At 39.7% G+C, this 26,517-nt stretch overlaps 1 protein-coding gene across 1 annotated transcript in view; it reads right to left on the bottom strand.

Moving 5' to 3' along the window:
* Positions 1-26,517, bottom strand: part of sgcd (sarcoglycan, delta (dystrophin-associated glycoprotein)) — a 561,083-nt gene that overhangs the window by 327,219 nt on the left and 207,347 nt on the right. The window contains exon 2 of the mRNA XM_061740598.1: positions 15,713-15,766. The gene's annotated coding sequence lies outside the window, so the exon portion shown is untranslated. The remainder of the gene's footprint in view (positions 1-15,712; positions 15,767-26,517) is intronic.

Below are 26,517 nucleotides of genomic sequence, written 5' to 3'. Positions count from 1 at the left end.
GGATAACTATCTTATTTCTAATTAAAGGGGACCTATTATGGCATCTAATACCTATTTTAAACAGGCCTTGAATGTCTTAAAAACAAGCTTTTGATTGTTTTTGCTAAATAAATTAGAAATTCAGCCTCTGAGCCATGTCTTTATCTTCTCATTCTCTAACCTCATTATCTATGCAGGATTCTGAGTGGGCGGGGCTATGATAATGAGGCTCTGTGCTGATTGGCTGCCTGACGCGATGACGCGAATGACGCAAAAGCTCCGGCCGGCAGAGTTAGTTGTGGGCGTGGTTTCACGCATCGGAGGCCAACCGATGTAAATCGCTCCCGTCGCTACGTAACGACAGGAGCAGAATCTGAACGGCTCGTAGATCCACATCACACTGGACGGCTCATCCGGGCGGCTGTACAGACACTGCAGAATTTGGTTGCTTTCCTCCTTCTCTGAGTTGGCAGGCTGAGGGGAGACCACTTTATATATGTTAAAAGCAAGAGAAAACGTGTTTTTCATAATAGGTCCCCTTTAAATTAGTTGATTTTTTTGTGACAGGGTAGATATTTTTGGATTTTACTGACATGCAAGTCATTGCTAAATCATAAAGGTTCATTTAAAAAGAAGTTACAGCATGTAGTCTTTTGCTATAAGAAAAGGGTATGTGTTTCTAAAATATTCAAACCGATCTTTAAATTCAGATTACAAATGATGATCTCATTTATTAAAGAGAAAAAAAACACCATCAAAACCACTTTGGTCCTACATGAAAATCGAATTGCCCTGTAAACCTAGCGAGTATTTGTGGCACCCTTGGCAGCAGTCATTATTCATTATCAAATAATAATTTGTTTTTCCTCAGGTTCTCTTTTTCTCATATTAAAATTAGTTTGATCTGAAACATGCAAATGTGAAAGAAAAGGAAAAACAGAAGAAATCTGAAAGGGGGGCATACTTATTCAATAACTGTAAGTGTGAGCCATGACTGTTCCAATTGAGCTTTACAACAACGACCAAGTCAGTGTCTCCCTCCTCCTTTGACACTGTGTCACACAAACTTTCTTCCCCGAGATTTGCAGTCATTTTTTGGTGCAGTGGTGTGAGCGTTGGTGTACTCTTGCCCCCTCTGGTTGCGGACACACGGACGGGGGGAGGCCAGTCTTTTTATGCCTCCACCTTGAGGTCTGACCACTTGTTTTTCTATTTCGGCTACTGCACACGCAACTTGTAGCGTTATTAGGGTTGCCACCCGTCCCGTAAAATACGGAATTGTCCTTTATTTGAGAAAAAAATGTTGCGTCCCGTATTGAACTAATACGGGACACGATTTGTACCGTATTTTCATTAACTTTTACACCATATTCTAGTTGAATTATTTAAATAAATTAACTTTTACACCATATTCTAGTTGAATTATTGAAATAAATTAACTTTTACACCATATTCTAGTTGAATTATTGAAATAAGTTAACTTTTACACCATATTCTAGTTGAATTATTGAAATAAGTTAACTTTTACACCATATTCTAGTTGAATTATTGAAATAAATTAACTTTTACTACATATTCTAGTTGAATTATTGAAATAAACTAACCTTTACACCATATTCTAGTTGAATTATTGAAATAAATTAACTTTTACACCATATTTTAGTTGAATTATTGAAATAAGTTAACTTTTACACCATATTCTAGTTGAATTATTGAAATAAATTAACTTTTACACCATATTTTAGTTGAATTATTGAAATAAGTTAACTTTTACACCATATTCTAGTTGAATTATTGAAATAAATTAACTTTTACACCATATTCTTCACCTGTAGGCTATATTACATCTGGGCTGATGTGGACATACGTAGCATAGGAGGATATTTCAGTTGCTAGTATGGTTGTCTGTCTCTACAGTCATGCAAGTTCAATGCTATTAAAGCACTTTAAACTTTAAATCAAAGCATTTAGTTTTTTCATATAAAATAAACACATTTTTATTCAGTTTAGAAGTTTTGGGGCTTTTTTTTTGGCTCCTGCGCTGCTGAAATCAGGGCGTCCCTTATTTCTATTTCTGAAAGGTGGCAACCCTAAGCGTTATACTTTCATCTGCGACTCTGCTGCTGTGGCCACCAAACAAAACTTGTTTTCCCGCCTCCACCTCACCCACGAGCACTTCAGTTTCTGTATCTGAGAAATTTCCTTTTCTTTTTCTTATTTGCAAAATAAGCGCAGTGTGCTTAAATATTGATTAGAGTTCTAATCAGAGCTCTGGTGGGCAGAAAGAGTTCCTAGTGATGGATATCCCACCCCAAGAAAAGAACCATAAAGGCATTTCATTAATTGTTCTAAATGTTGTTTTAATTATTCAGGAACAAAAACCCTGAGAAACGTTTATTACTTAAGATGTGTTCCATGATGCAGCACCTACCGGCCGGAGCCCAGTGCCGGATGTCCCGGCCCAATTTAACCCTCGGCTATGCTTCTCACACACCAAAGATTTTGCAATAGTCCACAAAATGTACACTATTTGTTCATTTTGGAATAAAACAGCACTGACAAGGAACATGTGCTTTTGAAAAAGGCCAAAATTGCCCCTGAATCTTTTAAAAAACCCTAAGGATCTTTTCAAAATCATGTAATATACTGGGGCATATTGAAGTTATCAGTATATGACAATTGTAAGGAAATTCCCAGAGTGCATCTGAACAGTGTACCTCCCTTACCTTTTCTCATAACCCAATACACTGATGGAATTTTTCCAAAGTGGCCTAAGTATTTTGTATTATTTTAGTAAACTTCAAGCTACTGGGGATGGGGTTTGTACTTGTGAGAAAGTGAACATACACATTTCTCACCCTCATGAACTTAGGGACCAAGGTTTGCAAGTGAGGGTTTATTGTAATGTTTTGAGTTACAGTCAATGTAGTGTGGTACCGATAGGGGTGTAACAATATATCGTGCCACGAAATTTCGCGATACAAAAACGTCACAATACGTGTCGTGGAGGTGACAAAGTGTATCGCGATATTGGGTTATTAATATTAATCTATTGTGTTGACTAGAAACGCGCATCCGACCGCGACCGCGGTCAAAATCTTACTCCGCTCAGAAGAAACAAGTCCCATTTTGTGGTCCCGTTTTGAGCTCTGAACTTTTACTTATGTAAGTCTGGTGTAGAGTTAAGCCTTACCTTATTAAATTAAACCTTTTTCAGGTCGTGAGTAGGATAAACACGGGGACAACTTCTGCTGAGCTCCAGTGTACTTTAATGTCCCTCAACAGTGTAGGATTTTAGAACATCAACACAGCACCTAGTGCCGTACTGTGGCGTATCACTCCGCCCAATCTAAAACAGACTAATCACTACAGATAAACTGACTAGTGTCATTATAGTCCCTGATTTACATCAGAATATAAAGAATAGATTTATAAAATAATGAACCCTGAATTACCAAAATAAACTTCTTAACAAAAATAAATCTCCTCTTACACTTATAAGGTGAGCATGAATCAATCTTTTTTATGATGTAAAATTGTATGTATTTATTTACTTTTATTTATTTATAGTTGTTAAATTTCTGGAAAAGAAAAAAGTCAAATCATACATGAGAGAAACTATTCAGTTTGTGGCAAAATATTTGTACTTGTATGAAACTGAAGATGCATAATGCAAACCTGACATTTACTTTTAGTTCAGTTTGTGGAAAATGGTTGGCCTGGCTTTCTCTTTAAAACTTAAACAGTTATAAAGCATTACAAACTTAACAATAGGGCAAACACACAGCATTGTTTTGTATTTTGTGTCTTTCAAATAAAAGACAATTTTTTCCAGTCATATGTTCCTCATTCAAGGTTGTTAAAAAAATACTGCTATAATATTGTATCGTATCGTTATCGTGACCTCAATATCGTGTATCGTATCGTATCGTGAGATTAGTGTATCGTTACACCCCTAGGTACCGACTAGTCACAATTCTTTTTTTTTTTGTTGTTCAATAAAACTGGTGTGCATTTGCTCACCTGCATGTCACCTGCATGCTCACCTGCATGCTACACAGCTGTCAGGCAGCTGGGTCCCATTGCGGAGGCGCGCACCGCAGTGAGACCACGCCTTTATTCATGCTGAGTGCTGACAGGTGTGAATGTGTCAGACAGGTGAGGGGTGATTGGATTTGTAAATGTAACAATTTATTGTCATTTTTCAGTTTGGGATTTATGTGGGATTATGTTTAAGTGTTATGATTATTGTTAAATGATTAAGGTTTTGTGGTCTTGTCTTTTTATTACCTTGTTATTTGAAATTGTTATGTTTGTGGAGGGGAGTAAACCCCTGCAGATGGTAGTTGCCCAATTGGACCAATTTGGTTTAGGCTATTTAAGAGGGTGGCTCACCTGACAGACTCTCTTGGTCTTTTCTTTTGCTAGAGGGAGGCAGTGTCTGAGTTTATGCATCTGTTTTTTTTTTTTATGCCTGAGAAAAAAACTAAAAATAAACTTTTTTTGATAAAAACTTCTCTTGCTGGCACCCTTCTTTTATCCAGCCACCTCAAACCCCATGGCCCAAAGATTAGCTGGGCACAGGACTGGTATCTCACAGTACTAAAATGATCAAAAGCCATAAGCTTCCTGAGTTAACAACAGAAAATAGGTAAAAAATATATCATACATTTTGTGTGTCTTGAGAATATGTCTGCGAGACTGTACCTCTAGATGTGGTAGAACAGTATCTGGTTGGGGTTACACGGCTGCTGCACTAGGAATCCATCTCAACCAGTTTCAGGACCCCCAATAGACAACAGTCCCTGAATAGACAAGCTCAAAATGAAGCCGCGCTTCGAAGCAAAAAGTTGAATCCCAGACTGGAAAGTCTTTCCTCGTCACTCCTTGTGCTACAAGGATGATTATTACCTAGGGGAAATGTTGTTGATTCCGATCCCCTGGGAACACAGAAACCAAGCTGTGAAGTCCAAACTCCAGCACAGACGAGTCTCAGGTTTTGTTTAAGATGAAAGTCTTCAGATAATACCTTTCCTGTGGAGATGTGGCTGTTTAACGGGAAATAGTTTTATTTCCTTGAGAAGCAGCTGCAACACTGCTGAAACAATTCTTTCTGAAGCACAAATTATGGTATTCGTGATATCATATGCAGACTAATGCGATGAAGATGCACACATTTACAGCAGGGTTTTGTTGTTTTGTGTGATTTTATTAAAGAATTGTAGCTTCACTGCACTGATCAATCAATCTAAGCACATGTAAATATAACATATTTAAATCTGTGATATTAACAATTAAAAATGAAGTTTGTTGCTTTACGTGAATACATCTAGTTTTGAACTTAATCTGCATTTGTTCAAAAAACAAGACATTGTGCATTTTTTCCTTCACAAGCAGTATTTACTTTATGTAATCCCAGGCAATCATTTCATTCACACACAAACAACAAGCAATTATCTTGTTCTATTTACTTTTCCTTTAACAATGTTAATATATTGGGCAGATTGACCAACGTTTAGATGAAACATGCTACATCTACTTTAAAAAAAATTATGCAACTTTTTCGCATGAGATTTTTATGTAGATCAAGAAAGACTAGTCTTTGTATAAACTACTTAATTTTTAGGATGTACAAAATTCATTTGCAAGTAAAGTCAACTTAATGTTTGCAATTAAAGTCAACTAATTTTGATAAATAAAGTAAACTTAACACAATTAAGTTGACTGTACTTGCAAAATGTATTATTCACATACAAAAAATTGAGTACTTTATACAAAGACTAGTCTTTCTTGATCTACATAATAATCTCATGCAAAAAATTGACTATTTTTTTTTAAGTAGATCAAGCACAATATTTTTATTAGTGTGTTAATTAGTAGACCAAAAATGTCCATCCCTTCACAAGTCCACTTTTAGAGTGCTTAATATTTTGATGTGTTATGTTTGTGTTTATTGCTGGAGTCGTAACAGTAAACGGAAGCATGTGTAGGTTTTTCTCCCCGAGGCATCCCCCCCTGCATCCCAGCTCAGCTTTGCTTTTAACACAGTTCTCTCTCAAGACTCAGTGTTTTATCCTCCACTCTCTCTTTTCCCTTGTCACATTCCCCCCTCTGTTCGCGTTGTTTGCATTTTCAACAGGGCTTTTTGTGCAGGTTCCTTCAGACTCGTTTGGATCAATGCTGGGAAACATTGGGATACCTGCCAGGCCGTCACATACCCGTCGTCACTTTATCCTCCTCCGACTCCGCCGCCTCCTCCCCCTTCCACGGTTCTCAGCTGACTACCGTACTGAACTACCACCCCGTACTTGTGCATCTCTGTCTCTTTCCTCTGACTTTCATCTCTACTAGTTTCCTGTACAACTGGCAATAAAAATTACTGTCCAATCATCCCAGAACATTATAGTGTCAAAAAACAAAATTTCATGAAGCTAAAGTTTTATAGTTCTCTACTAGGTGCTCCTCAAATTAGTTTTTATGGCTTTAGAAGTTTTTATTACTTTTTTTCTCTTTTTTTTCCAGGGAGCATCTCTCCCTGGAGGGCACAACCAAATGCTGCAGGTACAGGACATTTTATCATTTATATGAGCACTCGCTACATTTATATGATCATTTGTTACTTTATCGCCTTCCCTCTCAAACGTCTTTCTTTCTTATGAGTCGTTAGGTACAAACTTTTAAAGCTGAAAGCCGCTGCCACCTTTAATTCAGGGGTTTTCACATTTACAATATGTTTTATCAAATGCGCTGTAAATGTTACGGAGGCTTCCTCAGATACAGTCAAGGACGACTGAAATGCAAACTTGCCGGAGAATAGATAAATAAAGGACAAGGACTTTTATGGGTAAGCTCAAATAAAAGCGCTTCTGCTAAAGGGCAGAAGATCAAACTCATCTGGCGAACAAAACAAGAAAACAAAAGTTTAAAGAGGAAGGAACGAGGATGAACTGGAACTACTGAGCCGAGATGAATCTTTAAAGAAATAGAACATAAGTGTTAAGAAAATGAACATAGGGGGCGAGATGTAAAAAGATTTATGGTTATGCTATCTAAGATAAAAAACAGACTATAGGAGCAGAGGTGTCTTCAGTATTCACATTCATTACTCAGGTAGAAGTATAGATACTAGAGTTTAAAAATACTCCTGTAGAAGTTGAAGTATCAACTCAAGTTTTTTACTCAAGTATAAAAGTACTGGTTTCAAAACTACTTAAAGTATAAAAGTAAAAGTAATGTAAGGGGGAAAAAAGCCATTAAGGACAAAAGCCATTGAAAATGAATGTATCTTAGTATAATGCAAATATATTAAAGAACCATATATGTGTACTATAGAGCATTAACATGTGTTTCAGAGAGCAGGAGATATGATGACTAGTTGCCTATAAGTATTGTAATGGTGCAAAAAGTCAAACTTCAGAGGCATGTTATCATTTATCCTAACCTTTATTGGAATGTACATCCAAGTTTAGTTGCAGGAATCTGAGGGAACGGATGTAAGAACAAAACTGGACAAGAACATCTGAAACAACCACAACCAAATTCACTCTATCCGGATGGAGCAATATAACTGGATAGTTTTTTTTTTTAAGGCCGAAATGAAATAGAGTAACGAGGCTGTTTTTAAAATGTAAGGAGTAAAAAGTACAGATAATTGCGTGAAAATGTAAGGAGTAAAAGTAAAAAGTCGTCTGAAAAATAATTACTCCAGTGAAGTATAGATAACCAAAATTTCTACTTAAGTAAGGTAACAGAGTATTTGTACTTTGTTACTTGACACCTCTGTATAAAATAAAGACCAAGAACAAAACCAGAACCACATGATGCAATGACAAACTTAATATCATGCTACGTCGGGCATGCAGTGCATTTTCATGGCATTATTTTTACACTTTATAAATGACTAATATTTAGTGTTAGCAGACAAAAATACACAATCCACAACTGGAGGCTGCAGGGGTTTGATGGTGGAATCATTCACACCTACTGTGATTTCATTTGGCATTTTTTCTTTCACACTTTCCATTTCTCACGGTACAGTTTCAGACTAAGCGACCTTTAAGGTCAGCCAACTATTCAGATTAGATGATTTAATGTTTTGCGATAGGGAGAGATGATTAGTTGCTGGAGCAGAGTTGTTGCACACAGAATGACCTGACAGCACCTACTTGCAAGACTGGTCTCTACAAAAAAAAAGTGTGGGAAGATTTTATTGTTTGACAACGGTCTGACAGAAGAAACCCGCAGGGGAAGATGTTTGTCCGATGATTTGTTCAGAAGACAAAACTAAAGACGAGATAGATTGGGGCATGGAGACAATCCAGATAAAAGAAGTTCTGCAATGGAAAAAGTAGCTCCCTGTACACATTTTAGTATAGTCTTTGGGCGTTTCCCCCTCGCTTTGCAGATTTCCTGAGCTGCTTTCCACCACAGGTGTTTTTCAGAAGTGAAGCAGAGCAGAAAAGCACAGGCCCCCCTCTTGAATTCAGGCCTACGCAGCATCTGCTTCGGCGTGTGATGGGAGCCAGGCACCTTTTCTTGTTGACTCTGTCTTACTGGTGCAGATAAATACAAAAGGCACAGAGCAGCCACGAATATTCTGGCACATATTGTCGTGTTTCCAGAGCAGTTAGGCTGATTTCACAGGCGTTTCCTAAAGCAAACAACAGATATCAAACAGAAGCACGGAGGGGCAACGCCAGGAGCAACAACAACTGCTGCTTTGTTGAGAGATGCGTCAACTTGAATGTCTAACTTACTTTTCTGCCCAACAAACTAACATGAGTGTGTGACTGAGATTTTTAATCATATCAAAAGAATGCCATAGCATAAGTTTAATAATCCCTAATGTAGGCAGATCCAAAAGGTTTTCTCTACTACGAGAAAAACATGAAGTACCATGTGGTTGGAAGCAAGTGTTTATTTGGGACAGGCAGTACTCCAGTTGAGGGGGGGATGGCATCCCCCCCTGAAATAAAAAAGGTCAAAATCATCCCCCCTGTAAAACTGCACTCTCCCCTTTCCATCCCTTATGTCATTTCATCAATGAAGGTGGTTTTACTGCTATTTCAACATTTAGAGTCATCACCAGAAAAATAACTTATTTGACAATTTTCACCTGATTCAAGTAAATTTTCACTTGAAATAAGTAGGAAAATCTGCCAGTGGAACAAGATTTATCTTCTCATTACAAGCAAAAAAAAATCTTGTTCCACTGGCAGATTTTTCTACTTATTTTAAGTGAAAATCTACTTGAAACAGGTTAAAATTGTTGTTTTTTTTCCAGTGATGAGTCTTGTTTTAAGTGTAATGAAATTTCTTTACTAAAATGAGATATTTTAACTAGAAATAAGACAAATATATATGTTTTTGCAGTGATCCATCTCACTTATCCTGTGAAGGACAGAGTCATATTGATAAGTTCAGAAAAGTGTTTTTTATTGTTGTGTTTTGATGTATTTGATGTAAGCCCCGTGGATATTTAAAGCTTACAGAAGGCTGCATTTAACTGCTGCTATGTCATTCCTGCAGTATTTCTGCAGGTGTTTTGGTCACTGCTATTATTTGTAATATATTATATTATTTGTAATCAGCACAAATGATCTGTCCCCACATGATAAAATCCACCATCCCCCCTGATTTTCTTTTACAACTCGAGTACTGGGGACAGGGCTTAGCGTTGGAGAATATGCTCCATCATCATAGGAAACTAGAGTTTCTAAAAGTATAATGGGAGGTAAAACCTTACGTTATCAGGTTCCTCTCCTCTGGAACCAGCTACCAGTTTGTGTTCAGAAGGCAGACACCCGCTCTAACTTTAAGGTTAAAGCCTTCCTTTTTTGATGAAGCTTATAGCTATGGATGGCTCAAGTCAACTGGAACATCCCTTAGTAATGCTGCTATAGGACTAGACTACTGGGGGAGCTCCATGATGCACCTCTTCTAGTTCTCCAACTCTTTCAATGACATCAATGTTGTACATGGGTCAATGACGTGACGCCTATATTTTCTGAAAAACTGATTTTTTTTTCAATTCAAAAAAGGTTTAAATGGATAAAAAAATACCAGATATATGACCTACCTGTCCCACAAATGGACTCACTTGAATTTGACAAAAAATACTAGTTATTTGGGATTTTGTTGATGTTTTAAGCATCAAAATGTCATGTGGTGCGACCGTCCGACCATGACTCTTGTTTTGAAAACTTTTTTTGAAATCACTCTAAATGTATTTAAATCAATCTTCTGCCCTATCTGGCATGATTTCCGAACTGTCTTGTAGTGTGTAAGATTGCAACACATTTGTATTTATATTTCCATCATAATATACTAACAAAGTTTGACTGATGATGTCCATTTTATGAAATATCATGTGGCGCGACCATTAAAAAAACAACCATTTTTGTATAATACTGAAAACTTGTAAAAAAAAAGATGTCAAGGAAATTAATTCATTTTAATATGAATCATGGTTGCACCACATGACCTTTTTTAAGGCTAGTGCCAATTCATCTTGACAAAAAACTCTGAAATCACTTACTTTAAACTTACTTGACCTGTCGAAAATCATTATTCGTCATTGACCCACATATTAACCTGTGGTCCTTCTTCCCACCAGCGGTTCCTGACCAGTTGTTGTTCTCTCCTTTTCCCTCTCCTCTCAACCCTGAACCCGTCAAGGGAGATGGCTGCCCCTTCTGAGTCGGGTTCTGCACAGGTTTCTTCCTGTTAAAGGGAGTTTTCCTTTCCACAGTCGCCTGGTGCTTGCTTAGAACAAGGGATTGCATCGTAGAAAGGTTTTAATGCAAATCTGTTCGTTTTCTTATCGAAGCAAGAATTATTATCGTTATTTTATTGGCTTTGTATGAACTAGATATCTTTGGAACAAGTCAAACCGTATTGTCTAAGTGCCTTGAAAAGTCATTATTTGGCGCTATATAAATAAAGATGAATTGAATCCATATTTTTATCTCTTCGTGTTTTAAAATTATTGCCGCATTTAAAGATACACGGAAACAAATTTTCACGACTTCTTGAAAAAAACCTAGAAGTTTGTTTATCTATTAAAGAAAAAAGAGCCTTTCCAGCCAGCTTAAGCTGAACAGAAAGTCTCACATTTGAGTGTAAAATAATTTCTTATACAGAGGATTTCATGGTCAACTCGGTAATTGCAAAGTGTGAACCTGACCACATCATGCCCTCACTACCACGTACATGTCAGTGGGTGACGAGGTGCTTTCACAGTCTCGACTAGAACACTGGACACTGGTCCACAATTCTTGTTTTTCAGCTGCAGCTTTGCAAACCTCAGGTATTCATCCATGTTCTCTTTAAACAACTTTCCAAACAAGCTATACTTGTTCAGTAGGGGTGTAACGGTACATGTATTTGTATTGAACCGTTCGGTATGGCGCGTTTGGTTCGGAACGGAGGCGTACCGAACGAGTTTCCACACGGACATATTAAGTAGAGGACTGCACGTTGTGGAGCAGAGCGCTGCTGCAGCTGCCCATAGGTAGTTGTGCTCACACCGAGAAACAACAAGCAACAGTCGTAGCCGACGTCATGGCTAATGCCGCTAGTATCGGCAATAACCCGTGCTTATTAATCACAAAACACAGGTTAAACATCATGACCAAATCCGCTCCGACCCGGTGTGTCAGTATCAGCGCAGACAGACTGCAGCTTCGTCTGAATTATGGTTCCGCGTTAAATCGACGGCGTAGGGTCACGGTGCGGTGCGCGTCGCCGCGTACCCTACGCCGTCGGTTCTGCGTTAGTGTGACGCGGAACCATAAATCAGCCACCGGGAGCAAGTGCTCGCTGGGTTGATGTTGATCCGCGGACCAAACTTGTTAAGGAGCATCAAACTCACTCTTATCTACGCGGAGATAACGCTAAAATATAAAGAAGGCGTCCCAAAGTGTGATCTATGGTGAAATAGGAAAATTAAGATGTGTACGCTATATGTGTAGGCTGTTCCCACTGTTCCCTTCAGTTCTGCAGCGCAGCTTGAAACCCCGCCCACCCCCGCCCCGCTGCAGGCACTGACGCTTTCAGTGTGAACGCAGGGTTATAAATGTTATTTAATCTGAGCAACAACTTTAAACTGTTCAGTGTTGCAACTGTTCAATTTTGCACATCAGGGAGATATTTTTTTTTTAAGCTGAGCCAATGTTATTTTGTGTGTGTGTAATAAACAACCAGCACGTTTATATTTTGCATTTTGTTTTCTTACTGTACCGAAAATGAACCGAACCGTGACCTCCAAACCGAGGTACGTACCGAACCGAGATTTGTGTGTACCGTTACACCCCTATTGTTCAGTCTTTTTCTAAATGTACTGTCATGAACTTAAACCTATAACATGCTAATTAAAGGTGACCTATTATGGCATTTAATGTAAATTTTAAACAGGCCTTGAATGTCTTAAAAACAATCTAAAGCTTGTTTTTTCTAGATAAATCATAAATCCAGCCTGTGGGCCCTGTCACTAGTTTTACCGCTTCTAACCTCTTTTTCTGCGCCTCATTTTTAGGGAAGGGGGGGGTATGATAATGAGGCTCTGTGCTGATTGGCTCCCTGAATGACGTGTAGCAGGGGAGGAGAATAAACCTCGCTCCGCCAGAGCAGCCCGAGCCTGTAAATTATCACAACACTGAATTTTCACAAATGGAAACTTTATTGTTAAAAAAATAAAATATGAGTTGTATATAAATAACATTTATGCACTATTTAAGCCGGATCTACCCGGCGGATGCTGAACGCTGGCCCCGGAGCCACGCCGGGCGCCCGGGAGCAGCACTGCTGGAGCAGCGCGCATCACCGCGGCTTTAACCAGGGAATCTCACCGGTTCCGACCGGCCGGGACCGCAGGAACCGGCCTGGACTGGTAGCAGGGACTCCCGGGGACCGACCAGCGGAATTTCAGCCGGATCTGCCCGGCGGATGCTGCGCGACGGGCGCTGCAACCCCACGGCGGGCGCACAGATCGGCTCCGGAGCGCATCCGCGGCGCATCGTCCGTTACTGGTGATCAAACCGACAGATTTGCCTGAAAATCTCGGAGGCTGAAGCTGGTCCAGCCTGGGACAGACCCCCGAGGACCCAGCTCCCAAACCACCCGGGAACCTGGATGATTTAACCCGGATCCGCTCCGCCGCGGCGCCGCGTCCGACTGGCTGAAGGATGGACCGCTCCAGCAGCGGAGAGAGCTGCAGACGTAAAACTACTGTAGGGAGACAACATTTCTTCAGAAGTTGTTTTTCTTTCCACCAAAAGGATGTAAATACTGACAAGCCTCCCTCAGATTTAATATTCACCTTGCATGTGTGTGTCTTGTTGTTTGTAGGCTTGACTTGGAGCGTTGTTATTTCTTTGTTTTACCCTTTCCCGCAGGATGGCTGAGATTTAGAGCTTCTTTTTTTTTATATTCTGGTATTAAATAGTTTCCATAGGGCCACCTAAGTGTTATGATGTTGTTCTGGTGTTGACATTTTAAACATTCTGCAGAAAATAACAGTAAACTCTAATGGGCCACTGAGTTGTCAAAAGAGAACGGAGCAAAAGAACCTTCTTTTTTTTTGACAAGCGAAAAAGACAGTTGTGACAGATTTTGACACAGTATGGGAAAACAGAGCTTTAAAAACATGACAATGACGGATGTGCGTCTGTTTGAGGTGACAGATATGCCGTATGATGTGTAGGGAAACACAGCTGAGCACAGTCTGTTAGCAGAAAAAAAAAAACACGCTGCATGAGTTTCAAGCTGTTTAATCAGAGAAAATAAAAAAGGTACAGATGTTTCATGACAATGTAGACTCCCTTTTAAATACAGATGTAGAAGCATGGAGAGGTGAACGCTCATGAATCTGATTTTCACCAACACGTGTTTCAAAGTTTATTTAGACGGGACAATGCATATTAATATACACTACATTAAGCAGTGTAAATACACCAAGTTTAGCAGAAATGCTAGTTTCCACCCGCAGTCCCCACAAACAACCAGACACACTCACACTCACACCTACGGGCAATTTAGAAAGATCAATTTACCTAGCATGCATGTTTTTGGACTGTTGGAGGAAACCGGAGTACTGGGAGGAAACCCACGCAAGCACGGGGAGAACATGCAAACTCCACACAGAAAGGCCCCTGCTGGGCCTGGGAGTCGAACCGGGAACCTTCTTGCTGTGAGGCAACAGTGCTAACCACTAAGCCACCGTGCTGCCCACCGTGCTCTCCAAATTCAACCAGAGATTTTGAATTGTTCTGTGATTGGAGAAATATCTTAATTAGGGGTGTGCAAACAAGGGTACCTCACGATTCGATTCGATTTCGATTATTGGAGCTTCGATTCTTCGATTCTTCGATTATAACGATTGTCGATTCGATTATTGGTGCCACGATTCTTCGATTATTGTGATTTTTAATGCTTTTTTCCATACAAGATTGATTTTGTCTTCATCTGTGGCTACATTTGTAAATAAATAGCCAATCAATTAACTCAGTTCCTCTAACAACACTCATTAAGTAAATAACAAGGTTTTTTGAACATTTGACATGTATTTTTCAAAGACACAAAATAATTTATTTTATGACTATGTAAACATTTGCTCTTTGACTTACTTAACTTTGACCAGGGAAAGCTGCACTTGCATGAGAGCGCCCTCTATTGGTGGAAAACACTGAAAACGGTCAAGCCCTGGATTTAATGAGTTCATTAATTCAAGTAAACCAGATATGTACTTCCATCAAATTTATTTAGTGTAAACATATCTGCCATATTTCAAGTGAACAATAAGAAATGTGCATTCTTGAAAATGAAATGATTCCGCAGCTTATTCAGTCTGGAATCTGGATAGGATAACTTAAATTTTTTTTTTTTTTTTTTTACTGGACCATAATCGATTACAAATCGTCACGTGACGCATCGCGATGCATCGAAGCATCGATGAATTGCACCCACCTCTAATCTTAATGAGGCCATGATTTCACAAATGAATATAGCTATCACACATAGCCCAATCCATCCAGCAACCAGCTTCATCCTTATCCCACTCGGTGACCCAGTCCTTGAGAACCATTAAATGGTGGAGTAAAAAGTGTTGTAAATGAAAGACCTAAACTGGCTTTTAAACAAAATTTAAAAGCTCACTTTTTGAACTGCAGACCGAGACCAGACAAACATTACCAGCAATCTCTTGGCATTGGTGCCCAAAACTACATCAGCTGAGACAGCCCCAATCTGACACCATGATTAGGTTTGTCCCTTCTGGACTAACATAGTGATGTGCAAATAACAATCTGGCAGAAAGGCCAGTCTGCAAAGTCGTTGGTTGTAAACTGTTTGCTCTGAGTCCTGGATTCCATCAAACATGACAACATGGGATACAACATGGTTCCAATCAAGCTTCCCAGAAGGAGGAAAACAGGTCCTGTCTATTTTCAACCAAAGTCGCAACCCAGGAATAGTGTGGAGAATTGCTGTCCTTCTGCATTTCTGTTTAGTTTGTCCTGAATAATGTTATGTAATGAATCTTCAAGTTCAAATAAAGGACTTGTGAATTAGAACCTTTAAATTGTTACTTTGCAGCTTCAGCAAAGGATCAGAGGTTTTCCTCCCACCATCAGCATCTCATTTTGAAATTAAACCCAAGCAGCCGTGCGGTTTAGCAACAAGCCCACACACAAACGACACAAGTGCAAATGTTAACAAATGAAATACACAGACTCACCTCAGTGTGCTGATTTGGAGTATCTGACAGGTTCTGGAGGATTTCACTAATCACCTAAGATGAGAAAGAAACGAGATAAGGTCAGCATGTGAAGGCTGGGGCGCCTCTAAGCGGATCATCTCCTCCCAGGCCCATATCTTTTTTTTTCGCCAAAATTCTCCAATTAGGGAGTTCTGACGTGGGATCAGTGCACAGATCTCGCACACTCCTGGCTTGCTTTACAGGGGCAAAAAAAGCAGAACCGGGTAAGAACCAAGAGGCTGGATCAGCAGAAATGCAAAGAAGTCCTTCATAGTTGAAATGTTATGGGGGTCGTAGCAACTTTTTTTTTTTTTTTTACTTTATTTAAAAGAATTATCACAAACAGTATACACGAACAGTATACAAATAAAAAAGAGAACATGTGCCAGGGGTGATGTTTGTTATTCAAGAAGATTAAACATATAATACAAGTCTACGGTTTTAATAGCCTTTTCATTTGTTGATTTTAGGATTAATTTCAAGTAAAGTTCCATTTCTTTCTGGAAAACAAAAAAACAAGGGGTTTTCTTTGAAAATTTACTCTTATGAATATGGAATTTGGCAAGAAATAAAAACAGATTAATCAAAAAGTAACATTTTCCTTCTTTTTTAGAGAAACAATGGAAACCAAAAACAACATTTTCCCAATATAAATTAAAATCTATACCAAAGGAGTCAATAATAAATTTGCTAATATCTGCCCATAGTTTTTTCGAATGAGAGCAAAGCCAAAATAAATGGACAACTGTTTCTGGATGTAAATTACAGAAGGAACAATTTGTATTAATGTCCTTTTTAAATTTCTGCATGTAATGGTTAGCAGGATCATATTTATGTATGATTTTGTAGGAGACCTCCTTAACCTTATTTGTGATTAAAAATTTGCTAGGAGGCATCCAAGTTTTTTTCCAATCAATATGATCTGTGAAACGATTCCAATAAAGAGTAATATTAGGGGTAGCAACAATATCTTTTTGAAATAAGGCACGTAGTCTTTTATTATTTTGTTGTTGTCGCAACTCGTGAGTCCTCGTTTCAGGGTAAACTTGAGCAACGTGGACTTTATGCGCTGTTTGCATGTGGTCAACAGGGTTTGGCCTTTTTTGCAATGCAGCATATAACAACTGAATTATGAAAAAAGGGACAAATCAATTCATTGACAACAGTGACTTCAGCTACAGTACATGAATAATTAAAAAAAAACATTGGCATACAATATTTCCCTCACTTTCATAGTAAGCAATTTATCTGGCAAGCTGTTCCTGTGCATCTGTCAAGTTGTACCAAGTGATGTAAGTCAATAATAATGCAAGGCCCTGCCAAACACATTCAAGAGATTGCATCTGTTAATACAATTTCAGGTTACCATTTACGAGACAATAAAAGAACGGCCAGGTTTTTGATTGCTTTGGTCAGTCTTTTCCACCTCTGATACTGGAGTGAGCGCTGGCGCTTTTCACACGGAGGCTCCATGTCAGCGCTAAAAGCTGTGTTCATTAAGCCACCACTCTGTTCAGTCTGTACTGAGAATAGACGACTCAGTGGCCCATCGGTGCATTTCTACATGTTTTACTATTTTCCAAAACAAATCAGTGGCACAAAGAAAATGCCCTGCAGTTGCATGTTGCAAGTCATATTCCAAAAACAAGAGCTACAGACTCCACATCATACTGACAACCGATATAATATCCATCCATCCATCCATCCATCAATTTTCTATACCCGCTTTATCCCTTGCAGGGTCACTGGGGTCTGCTGGAGCCTATCCCAGCTAATTTTCAGGCGAGAGGCAGGGGTGCAGCCTGGACAGATTGCCAGTCTATTCCAGGACCACATAGATAAACAGACATACTCACACTCACTCCTACGGGCAATTTAGAATCATCAATTAACCTAGTATGTATGTTTTTGGACTGTGGGAGGAAGCCGGAGTACCCGGAGGGAACCCACGCAAGCACTGGGAGAACATGCAAACTCCACACAGAAAGCCCTCTGCCGGTCCAGGGAGTCGAACCGGGAACCTTCTTGCTGTGAGGCAACAGTGCTAACCACCAAGCCACCGTGCTGCCCCCAGATATAATATTTCAGATTAAATTCATAAGTAATCTTAATGCAATCAAGTAGCCTTAGCTTTATCTGGTTAGCTTCAGGCAGAAGGTATAATTGGCTAGATTAAAAGGTCACATATCATGCAATTTTGATTCCTATAAATTCTGATCAAGCACCACAATAGAGTAAATTTAAAGTCATCCCTCTCTCGAAAACTTCTATGTCTGTGTGTGGTGAGCACCATGTTTGTCCATATCGTTCTGTACAGTCTGATAATGGCAGGTTGTTGTCCACCAAGTTGATGTTTTCAGTGAAGGCTTTTACCTCTTGTAAGTCGAGGCTTTCTCTGAAAACATTATCTTGGTGGTAGGGCTGTTCGATTTCAATTTTCAAAAATAAAATCTCGATTATTTTCTCTCAAAATCCGATTTTCGATTACGATTATTTTGTGAATTGACAAAAGGCAAGAAATGATTTCAAATATGCAGTTTTTTTATTGAACATTTGCCCCATTGGGCTTTAAGTGCAAACTTTGCTCTTATTAAACAAAAAATTAATGAATAAAGTGCAAAACTCTGTAAAATAAGTTGAAAAAAAGTTTTAAAAAATATAATGAAATATAAAGTTTTATCTCTGAAAAAAAAAAATCAGTAAAAATCAGCACTTGCAAACATACAGTAAGTTATATTTCCAATTAAATAAAACAAGACATTTTCGAATTAAACTAAACTGGGTCTTTGCATGCTAAATAATAATACAACCCATGAAGGAGGTAGAGGTGTGTAATGTCAGTCATTACATTTGCTATTCACATTTGCAAGTTTTTTGCAAGGAACACGAGCCGGTCTACCGTATCTGGCTTGAGGGATGCCCGGTGGCATGTTACAACGCCCCCTCCTACACTAAAGAGCCTCTCCCATGGGGCACTTGTGGCAGGTATTGAGAGGTATTTCCATCGATCATTAATATGGTATCAATCATTAATATGTGTGCAGATAAGGTAAAAAAAAAAAATAAAAATAAAAATAAAATAAAAAAAAAAGTGAAAAATCGATTTTACGATTTTCACGTTTTAACATCGTTCTAATTACATAATCGCGATACAACAAGTTTTTATTCTTGGGCTCTGGTATCTAGAAGGACAGACATCGCAACGATGGTGTTTATCTGAAACCTTAACACAGAAACCTACAACATCTGCACATATCCAGCCAAGAAAACTGTGTGGCATTGCATAATCAGTCCAGTGCAGTGAGGAGAGCATGGAGTCTTAGATTCATGACACTTAACTACAACTCCACAAACACATGGCACAATGCAAGAGAGCCAGCTCATCACATCAAGACTCAGCCCTCCACCTGCAGCCACACCTTTGGACAGTGGAGACAGATGGTCCGAAAGAGGTGCAAAAGAACCCAGCTATGTCAGACAAGAAAACACAACATTAAATAGAGAGGAAGACTCAGGCCCCGTTTACACAGAGCAAAAACTGTGGCGTTTTCATGCGTTTTGGCCGTTCGTTTACATGAAAACAAAGCTCAAAGTCACCAAAAACGATCATTTCTGAAAACTCCGGCCAAAGTGGAGATTTTCAAAAACTCAGTTTTCACGTTTGCGTCTAAACAGAGGAAAACAGAGATTTAGGCTTCAGAACGTCACATGCAACAGAAACGTCACCAGCATCATTTGTGCGACCTGTGTTTACAATTTGTTTGGCCGCCGTCAATATTTTCTTGTATTTTACCTGTTTTATATTCTAAAGTCACACTTAAAAGTAACTCCACTTCTCTGTCACTCCAAACGAAAGACTCTCGTTCCGTCTTGGAAGTAACTGGCAGTCCAGGCTGATTTATGGTTCTGCGTTACACCAACGCAGAGCCTACGGCGTAGGGTACGCGGCGACGCGCACCGTACGTAGGCTACGCCGTCGATTTAACGCGGAACCATATTATTCAGGCTTCACACGTGTCATTTGTTGACGTTTTTTTCCAGGACTCTGATTGGCTAGCATGACTTTATTTTCTCGTTACACTGCCCCCTGCAGGTTTTGATGCTCATAGCACCTTAACAGCATATTTATGCGGGTTCGTGTAAACGAAGAGATTTTGAAAACGATCTTGTGTAAACGATGGAATTTTTCAAAACGTAGAGGGGGAAATATCCGTTTTTGTAAATACCCGGCTATGTGTAAACGTGGCCTTAGCTTTCACCTACACTGCAGCCTTGGATCTCCCACCCAGGTGTTTCACAGTCATTTACATTTTTATTCATGTGACCAAAACCAGGTCAACAAATGACGATGGACGAAAGATGAATGACCCCACAGGTCATTGACTTGTATATGACTTCAACAGCTTATAAGCTAGAAAACGCTGTAGTTCTATTTCTAAAACTGCATAGACACAAATGAATAATTAATGCTGACCCTTGCCATCAGAAAAACCAAACTGATTTAAGTTGCGTTAAAATGTCCTTTAGCAGTCCGAGGACAGCCATCCATGACTATTACATTGGCTGCTGCTGTTCTGTTAATGACACACTCATAAATAAAAGGATATTAGAAAAACTCAGACAAAAACAAAATCAGAAACAACATAAAACTCTTGTAGGTGTCCAGTAAAACTGTCTATTTCAGTTGGTAAATTATTTTGCCTTTTATCCACTTCACCATCAGGATTCAATTGCTCCAAAAACCTTTTTTGGCATGGTCTGCAGACTCGGTGAAATCAAATCTTTGATGGTTTATGGCTATGATTGTTATGGATATTAATCTAAATATCCAAACTGCTTGGAAGCGTTGTATAATTACCAGTGCAGTCTGCTATATATCAGCCACTTGTAATGTCTTAGTGGAGTTAAGTTTGGAGCAGCGAGAGTGCTTGTGTAGTGCTTGTAATGAAGGTTGAAAGCCTTTTCCATCAGCTAGATCCACCACCGGTGAGCAGACCTGTCAGTGAAGCTGGTGACACACCTAGTGCTTAATAAATCCATTTTAGGTTTGGGAAATAAAACTACTGTTTAAGGAATTAGCGGCTCAGCAGAGCAGCGCCGCAGGACATATGGGGGCTTAAAAATGTGGACGAATCAACAGCTTTTACTAAAATGCAAACCATGAAAAGGCTTTGAATATGAGACTTTTTACTGCAAAAGTGTTGGAAATGGTCAGTCTTTGTGCAGATGCAACAGTTTGTAAGGCCAGTCACACCCACGTGAAATATAGAAGCTCTAGAGGTGCATTTTTCACAACCAAATAGCATAGCTCCATAATTCTTTTCTAAAACGCCTTAACCTCCTAAGAGCTGGTGCAATTTTTTTTTTCTTGTTGCTTTGGACCCGTTAAGAAATTAAATAGAGACATAGACAATAAAATGTGTCACGTCCACATATGTATACGCCAGGTCTTAGGAGGTTAATTATTACTTTTATTGTGATTTTATTGGCTTTGTATTGATTGCAGTCATTTGGAATGAGTGGGCTGTATCGTGGAAGTGCCGCTCTTAAAGTGCAGACTTTTAATATCTCATTTAAGAAAAGATGACAGATGACAAGTGTAATCTGCCACCAAACGCTCCTGACTTTTAAAATTTAATTGAATTTCTGACGGTGACAACTGCATGAAATACAGTTATGTTAATATCCATATATATAAGGCAAAAAAGAAGAAAAAAAAAAGTCCAGAGCTACAAAAGTATCATTACAAATTAGCAAAAATCCGAGAAGCCAAATTGAGACTATTCGGACCACCTGAAAACTAAGTATCAAGAGAAATCTAGCCACTGTGTGGAAGCTCGTCCTTAATGACCGGTGAGGAGCAAATGTTGCTCATTTAATGAGAGCTTTCCTAAATTTAGAGCGAGAGCAGCTTGTGTTGTAGCGATAAGCCCTGCAGCATTGCCAGTGACCAGACTGGAGCCTCCCGTAAGCGTGCTCATCCTCGTGGTGCAACAACCCAGCCGTGTACCAGTGAGTGCACGACTCTTGCTGATGTCACCTCTGTTAATCCACATTGACAGTGCAAGAATGCAGTATCCATTACACATACAGAGAGACACACACACACACACTTGCCCAATTAGAGCAGAAATGTAAATTAACGAGCAGGCCGGGGCAGGTTAATGAAGGGTGGCGCAGATCTGCTGAGGACTCAAATTAAAAGCTGTATCCTCTGACCGGGTAAAGTTTCACTCTCTGTCTCGCCGTTGTCATGTTAGTATTGCTTTGTATTTGTGCTATCAGTCCTTAAATTAACGGTGAACCACCGAGGGGCTGCCGTGGCGGGGTGTCGTATTGTGAGACCACAGGGCTGTTGGCCCATAAACAAGACTTTATCCTTGCGGTGCCATGCGAAGAAAATTAAACAGACAGTCATGGCAATTGATGGCCAAGACAGCACAGAGCGAGAAATGATCCGGTCTTACAAGTAACATAATGTTTTACTATTAAATTAAGGAGGGAACAAAACAACCTTGAGATAATTTAATATTCTCAAAATAATCAGTCTAATGATCCCAAGCAGTTTCAGCTGACTCTGCAAGGATCAAATACACTTTATTCATTGCTTACATTGTCATTTTTATTGAAACCCTTGCAATACTGCCTCTAATGCAAAGCCCTGCTAAAGTTACACACATTTAATCCAGATGCAATTTATGGAACAAGCTCAGAGACATGCAGCACCTTTTCTTTTAAAACACTTTACGGCCACATTTCCATCACATCGTGACCATTGAAGAGCAGGGTGGTGACGATTTTTAAAATTTTAAAAGTATGCTTGCATATAATTCAAACAACTTCTTGAAAAACTAGTTTTTAATTGTTGCATAGGAGTTTGGGTTACTGTTTAAGTGTAAGTGTTACATTATTCCTTTTAAATCACCGTTCGAGGAGGCATAGAGTTAAAAATGTAAAGCTTCGGGGCTTAAATGCAATCAAATTAAATATAATCCAACTGTTATCGAATTCCAAATCAAGGCGATTTCTTATCTCCATTTATAATCCATTTAATCCAGTTTATCATAATTGTGTTCAAATAACACAAATCCAGAAAAAGAAGCTTAAAGGAGGGCTAAACAATTGCGCATGTTTTCTAACCTCGAACAGTTACATTCTGTCAAGCAAGTTCTCTTTTTGTAAGTCGCTTCAGATAAAAACTAAATCAAATTTGATATTATGTAAAAAACAGGGAAAGATTGATAAAAAAAATTATTACATTTACACATTTAGTGGAAAGTGTTTCTGTTAAAGTACTTTAAAAATGTCTTCAGTGGTTCAATTGTCCAGGACCTCACAGCTTTCATAACATTGTTGTTCTTTCAAGGGTATAACCTGAAAACAAGGCTGTAATAACCGTGTAACAAGGATCAAACACAGTGAATTTGCCTTGCAAGAATCTGCTCACTCTCAAAGTTGACATCTCAGGAATTTGGCAAAATGGGAATGTAGTCACACGAGCAGTTTTTTGGTTTTAAGTCCAACAAAAATCACAGTTTAATCATTTTATTATGTAAAACATCTCATCCTAGATATAAATGTTTTATCCAAAATAAGAGCTGGCCTGCAAGCGTCATGATTACTGTAAAACTGCAGTTTTACGTCTTCCGTCCTTGTGTATTGTCCCTGCAGAGGTTCAATTTCAGTGTGTGTAAAAGAGTCAAAAGGTAATTGTTTGGTCGGTTGGTTAAATAAAAGATTGCACTTCTTTTAGGCCCTAATTATGAAATCCATAGATCCGTAGCTCAACACTTCCTGTACGGCACCTTGCTCTTCACATCGTTATGAACAGACGTAGCTGATATGTGGGCTGATACAGTGGCCCTCTAAATACCAGAACTAGCCTTGGCAATGTCCACCGCACATTCAAGACAAGGGCATGCAGTCCATCTGTAAGATCCAGGGAAGAGAGGGATAATAAACCTCTCTGGGTCCTTCAGCTCTAACAACTCTGCTGCCTTATTAGCAGCAGTGTCAAAGCTGAATGCTGTGCCACAACTCTGCAGAGGTCTACATTCACTGGTTTTATGATCATATTGTATGCAAATTATCTAAGAGGGGGTCGAAATATTTCTTTGCATGTGCCAGCATGCGTTGTATAACAAGGGGAAATATGAATATTCCTCATTCTCTTTTAGCTGGAAATAAGAATACCCTCTGAGCATAACTTTTTATTGACAGTATGTTATAGCTGCTTTCATGTGTGTTTCCGTGGTTGCATCTGACAATGTGACTTATTTGACCTGAAAAACAACTTGTGTTCTTGAAGTTTAGTCATCTGGCAGGTGTCCACACAGAAATGTAAAATTACGGTGGAAATTTATCCCTGGTAGATTTTCCAGATTAGCATTCAGCCTCTGGCTGTGGGTTTTAGTGATATCTTGTTGCCAACTTTCAGAAAAGCAACCATCTGAATATTTCTGCAACTCATTTATTTAATTTCCCTGTATTTGGAGAGATGACAACATTGATCAAAGTGCAAAAATTGCAAAATGGCTAATTTAGGGGTTTGCTTTAGTCTTTTGTTGTCTCTTGAGGGTAAAAAAAGTTTGTAGTGTATACAGAAAAGTACAACAGTTATAATTAATTTCTGCATAGAGACCTTAGAAAATTAGTTATTTAGTTTATTGATTTACACTTTTTTTTGTGGCTCCCCGTGTTCCAAAATGTTTCATTTAATAATAATAATCACTTTATTCGTCAGTATACATGGAAAAACACTGAAATTTATCCTCTGCCTTTTAACCCATCACTAGTTAGACTAGTAGCAGTGGGCTGCCTTTATTCTGGCGCCCGGGGAGCATCCATCCATCCATCCATCCATCCATCCATCGTCCGCCGCTAATCCGTTCCCGGGTCGCGGGGGCAGCAGCCTCAGCAGGGATGCCCAGACTTCCTTCACCCCAGACACTTCCTCCAGCTCTTCCGAGGGGAGTCCGAGGCGTTCCCAGGCCAGCCGAGAGACATAGTCTCTCCAGCGTGTCCTGGGTCTTCCCCGGGGTCTCCTCCCGGTGGGACATGCCTGGAACACCTCCCTAGGGAGGTGGGACATGCCTGGAACACCTCCCTAGGGAGGCGTCCAGGAGGATCCGGTACAGATGTCCAAGCCACCTCAGCTGACTCCTCTCAATGTGAAGGAGCAGCAGCTCGACTCCGAGCTCCTCCCGGGTGACCGAACTCCTCACCCTATCTCTAAGGGAGCGTCCAGCCACCCTGCGGAGGAAACTCATCTCGGCCGCTTGTATCCGCAATCTTGTCCTTTCGGTCACTACCCAAAGTTCATGACCATAGGTGAGAATAGGTGCGTAGATTGACTGGTAAATCGAGAGCCTCGCCTTTCGACTCAGCTCCCTCTTCACCACGACGGTCCGGTACATGGACCGCATAACTGCGGACGCTGCACCGATCCGTCTGTCAATCTCACGCTCCATCGTTCCCTCACTCGTGAACAAGACCCCGAGATACTTGAACTCCTCCACCTGAGGCAGGACTTCTCCACCCACCCGGAGAAGGCACGCCACCCTTTCCCGGTGGAGAACCATGGCCTCGGTTCTGGAGGTGCTGATTCTCATCCCTGCCGTGTCGCAGCCCGGGGAGCAAGGGTTAAGTGCCTTGCTCAAGGTGGTATATTTTTGGTCGCCATCTTTGGGGCTCGAACCTGGGTCCTCCTGACCCAAGCCCACCTTTGTAACCACCCCTCATTGAAACATTATCTATTCTGCATCTCCCTACATTTTTATATCCTTCTTCTTACCCCCTATTTCCAAATACTTCTATTAAAACATCATTAGAATGAATTTACCTCTGAGAATTTAGTTGAGGGGAATTGCTTGACGTAGGTCCCCCACAAGAAGGTTCTCAGTTTAGTTCCCGGTTCCTGGGGTGATCTGTGCAACCTAAAAGATAAGTCCTGGCCAAGAGTAACATTTGCATCCTAACTAGTAGGATTTTTGTTTCTTCTTCACAAAACATGCATGTTGGGAGTGAACGTGTTTATGTCCATTTGTTTGATTGTTGGTCGCTTTGCGGACCAGTGATGGAAAATCAAGTTTTACTCCAGTGACAGCTGGAGTAGGCTCCCGTCCCCTCCCCATGATCCAGAACGAGATGAAGCGGGTTGGGAAGATAGATAGAAATTGCCTCCAAAAGTAGTGTCCAGCGATCTATTCCAGCCTTGAGGTTGCTGAGTGAAATGTGTACAGTACATATCCAGAAAATGTAATGGTGTAACGAAAGTCCCATCTTTCAGCCTTGGACACTGCCCAACTGTTAATCAACCCTTTAGGAAGACTTTGAAAGCTCCAAGTAGCCAATACAGCCATGCAGGGGTTTACCTGGTTAATTGTAAACTGCACTGCCATCACCAAATCCTAAAATTTGCACATCTGAAAATATTGAGGCAACAAGAGTTAATTGAGACACATAATGATGGTCATAGCCCACATAGAAGCATAGAAAAATGTGTATTTAATTATTGTTCCTTGCCAACTTTACCTCCATTAACGTGACTATTCATCCTTGATATATTTGTTCTAGTGTGCATACACTTACTAGGATGACTTTTATTTATTTATTTATTTATTGTATCAAAGGCAATAAGAAGGGGATAAAAAAATGAGTCATCTATGTCAACAGTGGCAAAGGTTAACAACATCCTACAAAACATTCACTTCAAAGCTGTTGAAGATACTTACAGGGCCATGAGTCAGCACTGGCTGACAGTTGGAAAGCTTCTAATGTGCTCT

The sequence above is a fragment of the Cololabis saira genome, chromosome 14, assembly GCF_033807715.1.
Source record: "Cololabis saira isolate AMF1-May2022 chromosome 14, fColSai1.1, whole genome shotgun sequence".
Classification (NCBI taxonomy): domain Eukaryota; kingdom Metazoa; phylum Chordata; class Actinopteri; order Beloniformes; family Belonidae; genus Cololabis; species Cololabis saira.
This window is presented reverse-complemented; position numbering and strand designations above follow the sequence as displayed.